This window comes from Anticarsia gemmatalis, chromosome 7 (genome assembly GCF_050436995.1).
Source record: "Anticarsia gemmatalis isolate Benzon Research Colony breed Stoneville strain chromosome 7, ilAntGemm2 primary, whole genome shotgun sequence".
Classification (NCBI taxonomy): Eukaryota; Metazoa; Arthropoda; class Insecta; order Lepidoptera; family Erebidae; genus Anticarsia; species Anticarsia gemmatalis.
In genome coordinates this window covers 11,912,162-11,921,011 of record NC_134751.1, presented here as the reverse complement: position 1 = coordinate 11,921,011, position 8,850 = coordinate 11,912,162, and positions in this window count along the sequence as shown.

Genomic DNA, 8,850 nt, shown 5'->3' with positions numbered 1-8,850 from the left:
CGTGACGCAATTTTAATTAAAGCTGCCGCTAGTTTCGGTGTTTATTGGCTCACTATGAAAAGCTCAATATTACCCATCGAGCCAGGCCTCTAACTAACGGGTTATGCCTGTGCGCGTAGACTAAACGAGCTGCAATAACTACGCATTTCATTTTTATCTTTTTTGAAGCATTTAGTAAATAACCATCATTGTTGCCGCCCGCGGCTTGCATCGGTTATACAAGTAGCCTGTACCTATTTCCAGGATATAATCAATAGTATGTATTTTTATTTTTTCAAACTTATTTATCCGTTTTCATCTGAAGGAAAGACAAACAATAACTAACAACACCTTATAAATAATATTAGTACGGACTCTACTTTTCATATAGTACGATATTACATTATAATCAATAACAATTTAGCATTCCCTACACGCAGTTATATGTATAAATTCAAGAGTATTTAAAAGTGTACAATAAACAAGAGCACCATTAGCGAAACAATAAAGTAGGGATAAATGAGGCTTGAGGGGCACAATTCCCAACGATTTGTCGGTACATTCGTGCGTCAAAGCATGTTCAGTGAGGTGAGAGACAGGCTGGCACCGACAGACAGCTGCCGACACTGGTGACGACCTGCGGTAGCACCGCCACCCGTTGTTTGGCTAACGAACCCTCCGCGAACGTGCACAGCCCTGATAAACGATCGATAGCATTCACTTTAAATGGTTTAACCTATTATTTTGTGCGAATGTATTGTTACATATAAACGGACATATGGAGAATTATTGAACTGTGCTGATTAAAATAATTTATTCTGATAATTATGAATAGCTTTCCTTTGTTAGCCTTGTAAAGTGTGTGTGGCAGCAAAGGCCTACTAACCTTATATCCTATTTTTCTGTGAATACTTTCACAATACATAAAATTATTTTATCTAGCACCTTATCATTAAATAGTCATTTAACTGATTTTTTTAAGAATGTATTCAAGAACAAAACCGTGTTCAAGTACATTTTATTATACAAACCTAAATTACACCCGTCTCTTTCAAAGATACTTTCTCAATGCATCAAGTTTGTATTATGAAGAGTCAATGTCCAATGTAAAAAATATTGTTTAAAAATATCCCCGTCTATCAAGCTTTATAACTTTTTAAGTATTCAAGCTTAAGCAAGCGTTGCAGAATTTTAAATTCCAAAAGAAAAAGATACCCTGTAACGTACGTGTACATAATAAAAAGTAGAGACAGCAATACAGCCAAATCTTGCCGCAAGAAATGCGAAAATATTAGTACGTTATGTCGTTATGTGTATGATACTTTTCTTTTCGTACAGGACGACCGGCCCCGCATCTTTGCAATTTCACTCCGTGCTTTCTTTTGTATTACAACAAAAGCGTACTCCTGCGAAATTTCATTAAAATCCGCAATTACATTACACAGAACAAAAGAATAATGGAGACGGAAAATATAAATAGCGCAATTAATTACGATGTGGGCAATGTAATTGTAGAGAAGCAATATGAGTATGCACTTGTACTCGTAAGATACTCAATTACGTTGCACATTGTTCGATCTACGTGTAATTGAAATCCCATTAATTGAATCGGTGGTTAACTTCAGTTCCAACTTCCACTTGAGAGGTGTCTCGGCGACAGGTAACCGAGTTAGCGTCGGGTATCGTCAGCATCACAAATATGCGATGAATATTCAACGCTAAGTACGTAAATAAATCTCCATATTTAAAGGTTCCGATAGCGAATGTTTATTTAGGACAAAATATTCAAAGGATAGCCAACAAATTGTTTGTTGGAATTTTAAAAGAGTATAATAAAATATTAGTTTAATGGCGTGCCTCGGGGACTGAAGAGCGAAGTAGCACGTGCTATGTATGGTTGTTGCGAACGCATTCACGTCAGCGAGCAAACGTACCATGGGTGTGCAATTAGTTCCCTTCCGCACACAGCCTCCAAAGGCTTTTATGACCGTCGGAGTTTAAAACGTAAGCCTTACCGAGATTTGACTTGCACACGTGAACACACCACTCAGATGTACGTGTGCAGTTGGATTTTAAAATTGTTGGAAACTTAAGACTTCGTAACAAAATACGTCGTAGTTGCTAACGAAACAAGACCACTTTAACACGTAATTTTCACTTTAAAAATGAAAATTAAGGTTCAATTAACATCTGTAAGACAGTTTGATACTCTTTTAAAGCATCTCTCGTAATAATGTTACCTCAGACGCCTGGGACTAAGAACTAATGCTTTTGACGTCTACTACAATTTCCTGTTTCTCGGCAATAAAATTACTAAGATATTTTATTCCTACGCAGAACGGTAGCATGAAAATATTCTTCTCATTTTCATTGCGGTCTATTTTTTCCCTAGATAATTCTATTTTGCTCTATTTGCAAAAGAAGAAGCTTAGCACTAGTTTTCGGCAGGTCAATCTTGTGTTATAAAATCTATCTACCTAACTACATTCGTAAGCCCGAAAATTTGTCTAGTTGTAAAGAATGTTGGCAAATTATTAATATGAACCTTCTTGGTAGAGCCGGGATTCACTATAATAGACTATCGCCGAGCACAATATTGCATGTTTCAAGGAAACGCATATTATTTCATTCTTGTTTTAAAAAACAGCATTAAATACGTCAAGGTCGTATGATAACTTCATGGAATATTTACTGTATGACGAATGCATGACCGCATGACGTAACGATATGCATTATTTGATAAAGATCTTGTAGACGCCGCGACCTACGCGTAACAATGGCTATATGATAACACATTACAGATCAACACAACTTATCAAATATAAACCAACAAAATTGTCGGCAAACATTCTTGGCAACTCCTTCCACCTTTTGCCATTCGAACGACGACTAATCGATAGCTCCTGCTGTATGTATAAGGGCCAAAATGCAATATCGTATTGTAAGTTTTACTTAAAGCTCGTTTCTTGTCTACGAGACAAGACGCTTGTATAAAAACGCAAGATGACGCAGCGAAAGTAAACAAAAATGAATTGCATCTTGCTTATATTAAAGACAATTTATTAAGTGTACTCACCAGGGCGACGGAATTGTTGTTCTGTTGAAGCCATCGTAGTATAGCGCTGGCGGTGGTGAAGTCAGGTCGTGGTGGTGGCGGAACTGCATGCTGAAGGGAGGAGGCCAGCTGCTGGGCCAGCTCCAGCGCCCGGGCCCGCGCGGCACGACCCGGCCCGCTGGTGGTGCCCCCAGCACCCGTCCCACCCGCCTCTGAAATACGATAAATAGGCATGAATAAGTACGAAACACTAATGACTTCAACTCAACACAGTAAATCTGCATTAATTATGTATAGAAAACCCCATAACTTTTTTTCCAGACACGTAGTATTTCATAAACTCTATCAAAAAGGATAATACAACAAAAGTTACATATTATTATATGAAAAAAAACAAAGCAGCGCACATCTTGCAAAGTTTTTGCTTACAAAATATACGTTGAGAGACAACAAAGAGCCAATGTCCGATAGCTGTAGCTCTACATTTTGGAGCGAAGGGGAAAAGGCTTTAACACCTTTTTCGCGCAATAGATGTCGCTGTACCGGTTCACGTAAAACAGAGCCTGGCGGAGTTTGCTTTATTTTATTTCGTGCGGACCAAAACAAACATTCATATTTTTCTTATGACATCGCAGTTTACATCATGATTACAACTCGCTGTAAAATAATCGTGGCAACTGAACTTGTAGAACAGCCGTTATCAACAAAAGTTCTGAATCGCGCTATTAAAGTTTTCCTGGCGGTAAGTATATAAGGAAAGAGGTTTGAACTTTAGGTGGAAGTGTATGTCTTCTGCTGTGTCGACACTTACTAGGCATTGATCGCTGCTCAAAGCAGTCGTATCTGCTTAGTAAGGAGACGTCACGCATTTCACGGTATAGTTTAACGATGTTAAACCGGCTGGCTTGTAGCGTGCGCCGACTCCCGCTCGCCCGGAACGGCCGGCCGCGTCGGTGAGGCTCGCGCACATTCCCTGACTGGCCCTTGCAATACGCGTTGTTAGTCTAAACACCGGGTTTAGAAGTCGAGAACACTTCCACGTGCAGGCGCTGACAATGTCAGACGCCAGATTTTTGCAGTTTTTTTATTTTACCAATACGACACACAGGAATTACAGTCAATATTCAACTGATTTTCTGCACAATAAGACAATGTCAACTGGATACGGCTGCAAAACAGTATCGATGTCACGTATTAAATTGCGGAAAGGTACACTGTCATGCGATACTTCGACGAGCTTCAATGCGGATTATGTTCACGTATTTTGCCGTAGACTACATTATCGCTATTCTGTATATTATTGTTCCAAGCTTTTGTTGTCAACTTATTGCAATTAGAACAGGACTAATTAAGTTTGATAAAGCCCATATAGCGTGACTGATCTTAGTTTGGCTCAGTAATTCAATGTTATTATACAAATATGATTCCATGAATATATGAAACGTCATAATGAGGAAAATTAGAACCTAAATTGAGTGAAGACCTCGATGAATGATTCAGCTACTCAAACCTCATTACGTATTCAAAACGAAGAACTCTCCGCTAGGTAGAGCTACTTTATGAAACAATAACACCTACTAACACACCTGGTGTTTTACATTTTTGAGAACCCTGCATTTTGGGAGGACATCGATCGCCCCTAAAGTAAAGGGGTAAAGTTCTGATTATAGATAAGTTCATTTTTATAAAGTTTCACTCATTAATCAACGTTCCCAGGCAGCATCATAAGCGCCGCGACACAAATCTCTTCGAAATTACTCCACTCGCGCAAATTGCGCGGGGACCGAGTGAATTGCATCCGCCTAGGAACAATGGCTCTTTTGCTTCGAGCAGAAAAAATCTTCGTCATTTTACCCTTCGCTTCGTTATAATAGTAGGAACGTTGAGATATTTTCATACCGCGACTTCGTTGCGGAATAATATGAGCAGCTCCTTTATTTTCAGGATTAAATAAATAACCCAACTCGTAATTAGCACATAGGTACACAAGCGACACCGCAGCGCATAAATTTTACGGCGGTTAGGAGTAATGCGTTTGTCGCGGTTTAGGTAAAGTAAATATGGTACATTTAAGCAGGTATATAATACAAAATGTGCATACGTTGCGGTATCTGTGAGTCCGTGGCATCGACGTCGCCGAATAGCCGCTGGGTGCACACGTCCAATAACCACCAGCGGGTCACATGTTCAGGTAAATGCCAACACCCCGGCATTGTATTACATACACAAATCACAACATAGTCACTGGTTAATCACAAACTTTTTTTGAGTTCTTTAAATGTTCACTTAGCACTCATTGGTACTAGGGTACGCACAGCGACTATAAAAATAAAGTGCAGATATATTTCTCCAAGTCTTTTAGTAACAGAAATCAAAACTCAGAAAGGGTAAACAAGATTTCCTATGTAGAAACGAGTAAAACCATTTTATTACTAACGTATAAATTCCTGTCGACCCGATTCAACTTTGCTCAACGGCAATTTTTACGTTCGGCTTCTACATTGCAATTTTAAAATACGTCCTTACTCGGGCCCTGATGTAGCGGGAGAATATAAAGGAAACGTTTCAGCAATAAATAGTCTTTCTTACATATTATAATACGCGGTGTCTGTCTCTGTCACAGACATTCCGTTTGCTTGTAAGTTTAATTCTACAGTCTACTGGAGAGATATTGATACTCGTATTTATGGTGTTTACTGCATGAAATAGTACACCCGTAACGTGAACTCTTGGCAAGCGCTAGCAAAATAATAGGTCATGGTTTCATGACTCAATCTTTCCCTCCTTGTTCTTGTTGGGTCAAATCCTTCAGACTACAATTTTGATATTTCTTAAGAGAATAATAATATAGAGAAAACTTTTCTAGGTCGAATATCAAATTATGATATGGCCAATCATTTTTCATAATATTGTCTCCCCAAGACACAGTATAGGTTGAGTAAAAATAAAGAAAATGTGTATAGTCAGAATTCTGAAAGTTGTATATAGAGAGTGCCCGCAATGCCCGCATCTAGTTGGGCTTAGTGGACATTGGGTAATGAGAGGCCGGATTTACGGGTACTGATGAAAAAGTAAAAATACGGATGAAACCTGTTGAACACACGGAAAATACTACACAAAAAGAACCGACACGGTCCGAACGGTAATTACGAAAGTTTCTTCTTTCGCTAAATAAAAATAAATGAGAGTAGAGTAACAAATGGAATAAAACACAACGTTTGTTCTAGAGAAAATTAAACTAGACACGTCTCGCATGGTCATTAGTGTTCCAACGTGTTAAACTGGTAATAGAGTAAGTGTTTAGACAGTTAACAAGAATCTTTAGCAAAAATAAATACTTTGAGGGAAAAATCTGTTAAATTGAGATTGTATTAAAAAGAGGGATGAAAATGCCAGAAATTGTGACGAGTAAATTTGAATGCCTACTAATATCAAATTATTATAATTAAGTTGAAATCAAGAGGAGGAAAAACACTAAAGCTTGGGCAAATATTTGTGGAATGAGAATGCCTGAGATAAGAAAAAGGCCTAAAAATTTAATCTTGACGCCATCCGACTGAGATTAAATTCTCTTGTTTGTGTTCATTATATTAAAAAGATTTAGGGAAACCATAATGTTATAAACTGGAAATCTGGTAAGTTTGAATTCTATAACAACGATTTGGAAAAAATATAGATAAATATCGATTTGTTTGAAAATATCGTACCGCAAAATTTCGGATTTGCTGACGTAGTTTCGGTAAGACTTTTAGTCTAATAAAACATATTAATAATAGTGTAATGGAGACTGTATAAATCTCCGTTACGTAGCGTAAGAAGTAGGTGTGAATGTTACAAGAGCCAATTTAAATGTAAAACACGCTATATTTCTTAAATCCTTATAAAAGAACTCCTAGATAATCCTGCCCAGAAGAACATTAAAACGAAACCCGTTTATAAAAAACTTTATTTCTAATCGATTAACGCCGAGGAGTAGGTATAACTAAAGTCGTTACTAGAAATTGATGGAACTAACTTAGTTCTTTTAACTTTCGTACGGTCTGGTGCTGGCCAGCTTCAAGCCCTATATAAACCGCGATATAGACGTTTTACTAGTGAACCGATTAAGTATGGAGAAAAAACGATACTAACATTTAAAAATGTAATCTAAAAAGTACGCAGACGACCGTTTATGTTATTGGAGGCCCATCCGTATTCTGACTACGACGAAGAACCTTCGTTGGTCGTCTGTCTTAGATATTTTAAACAAACTAATCAAGAATGCACAACTGGCCGTAAGATCATAAAGCGAATAATTGTTCCAAGTCACGTGCAATATCTGGGCTGGTTTTTCAGCCACCTACTAATTTGAAAAAGCGAGTTTCTTTCCTTTTGCTACAACCCGTTGTATAAGCAAAAACATAACGTATGACTTAAACAAAATAATACAACATATGTACGTTTTATAAGAATTAAAGCCTTGAATGGAGAATTTAATGATAGCCGCGTATTCATTATGATCGAGTAACATAAAATAAATAGTAGTACAGAGATGTCAGTAACGTGAAACGAGCGACCGATTCGCGTGCACATTAGCCAAGGGGACGCCGGGACGTCCGGAGAGGCTGCGTGCGGGCGGCGGACTGGCGCCACGACCACCCTCTGTTCAACAGTTTGCACCCTCTCCCGCGAAAATCTCACCCCATTTCCTGCAAAGCCTACAATTCGCCTGTTACGCTCGAATATCATTCATGAGTTTATTTCTTTTGTACTTTGTGTATTAGCAATATATTTTTCAAATTAGTATTCTTAATATTAAATTAGTTCTTGAAGTTATTAAATTTCAATGTTTTATAGTTGTACTTGATGGAGAAGAGTGAGTTGCGTTTTTCTTACGTAGGTATTTCTAACCCACAAATTACTAAGATCCTGAATAAGCAATGACTATAAAATGACAAATAAGTAATATAATGCTACAATAAATTTCCATTAATTAAATACCTACCTAAACATCTCATAAGCAAGTTATTTACTATGAGTAATACTTTAATATTATTTATTCAAATGAACTTATTTGATTCAGGTAAGGAAAGAAAATAATAATATGACTAACTTAGTTTAATGCACTATTGAATATAATATAATATAATATGTAAGATCCTAAAAAGTGACGAAGTTTTCAGTGACAACTTAGTGATAAAAAAGAGCAACATTTACTTTTAAGTAGTTTTCACAATAGTGATATATAGGGAAACTAGATGAAGATTTAGTATACAATGAAAAATAAATATCTTCATGAGAGTTTGTTGATTAACTGAATGACATTTTATTTTTTGACCACCAAACCCGACTAAGGCCGTATTTATTACTCTTGAAAGGAACTAACATTTAAAGGAATACTTTGTATAAATCTTTGTCATTAAAATCATTCCAAGATGTGGGTCACTTTTCTTTAAAAGTGACTGACATCCAATGTATTCAATCCAAAATATTATGTCTTTCTTTAAAGACATAATATTTTTGTAATGAATAATATTAGTACATACATAATAATTAGATAATAATGTTTCAGAATTAATTTATATTCAATTAAGATATACAAAAGTTTATTATTAACAGAAGAGTCATTTATGAATATCAAAGTAAGAGATTCTATCATCAGAATGATTGATTTAAATAGGAACAAGTGGACCCTATATATCTTTAAGATGTTTGTTTCACTTTGCATTACAGTTAGAGTAGCATCTAGAATTTTACAAAAAAGCCTAAATTGACAGTCTAACCTAATTAAACCACCTGAGAAGAAATCAAGTCAAAAAATTTGAAAAGTTAGAGAA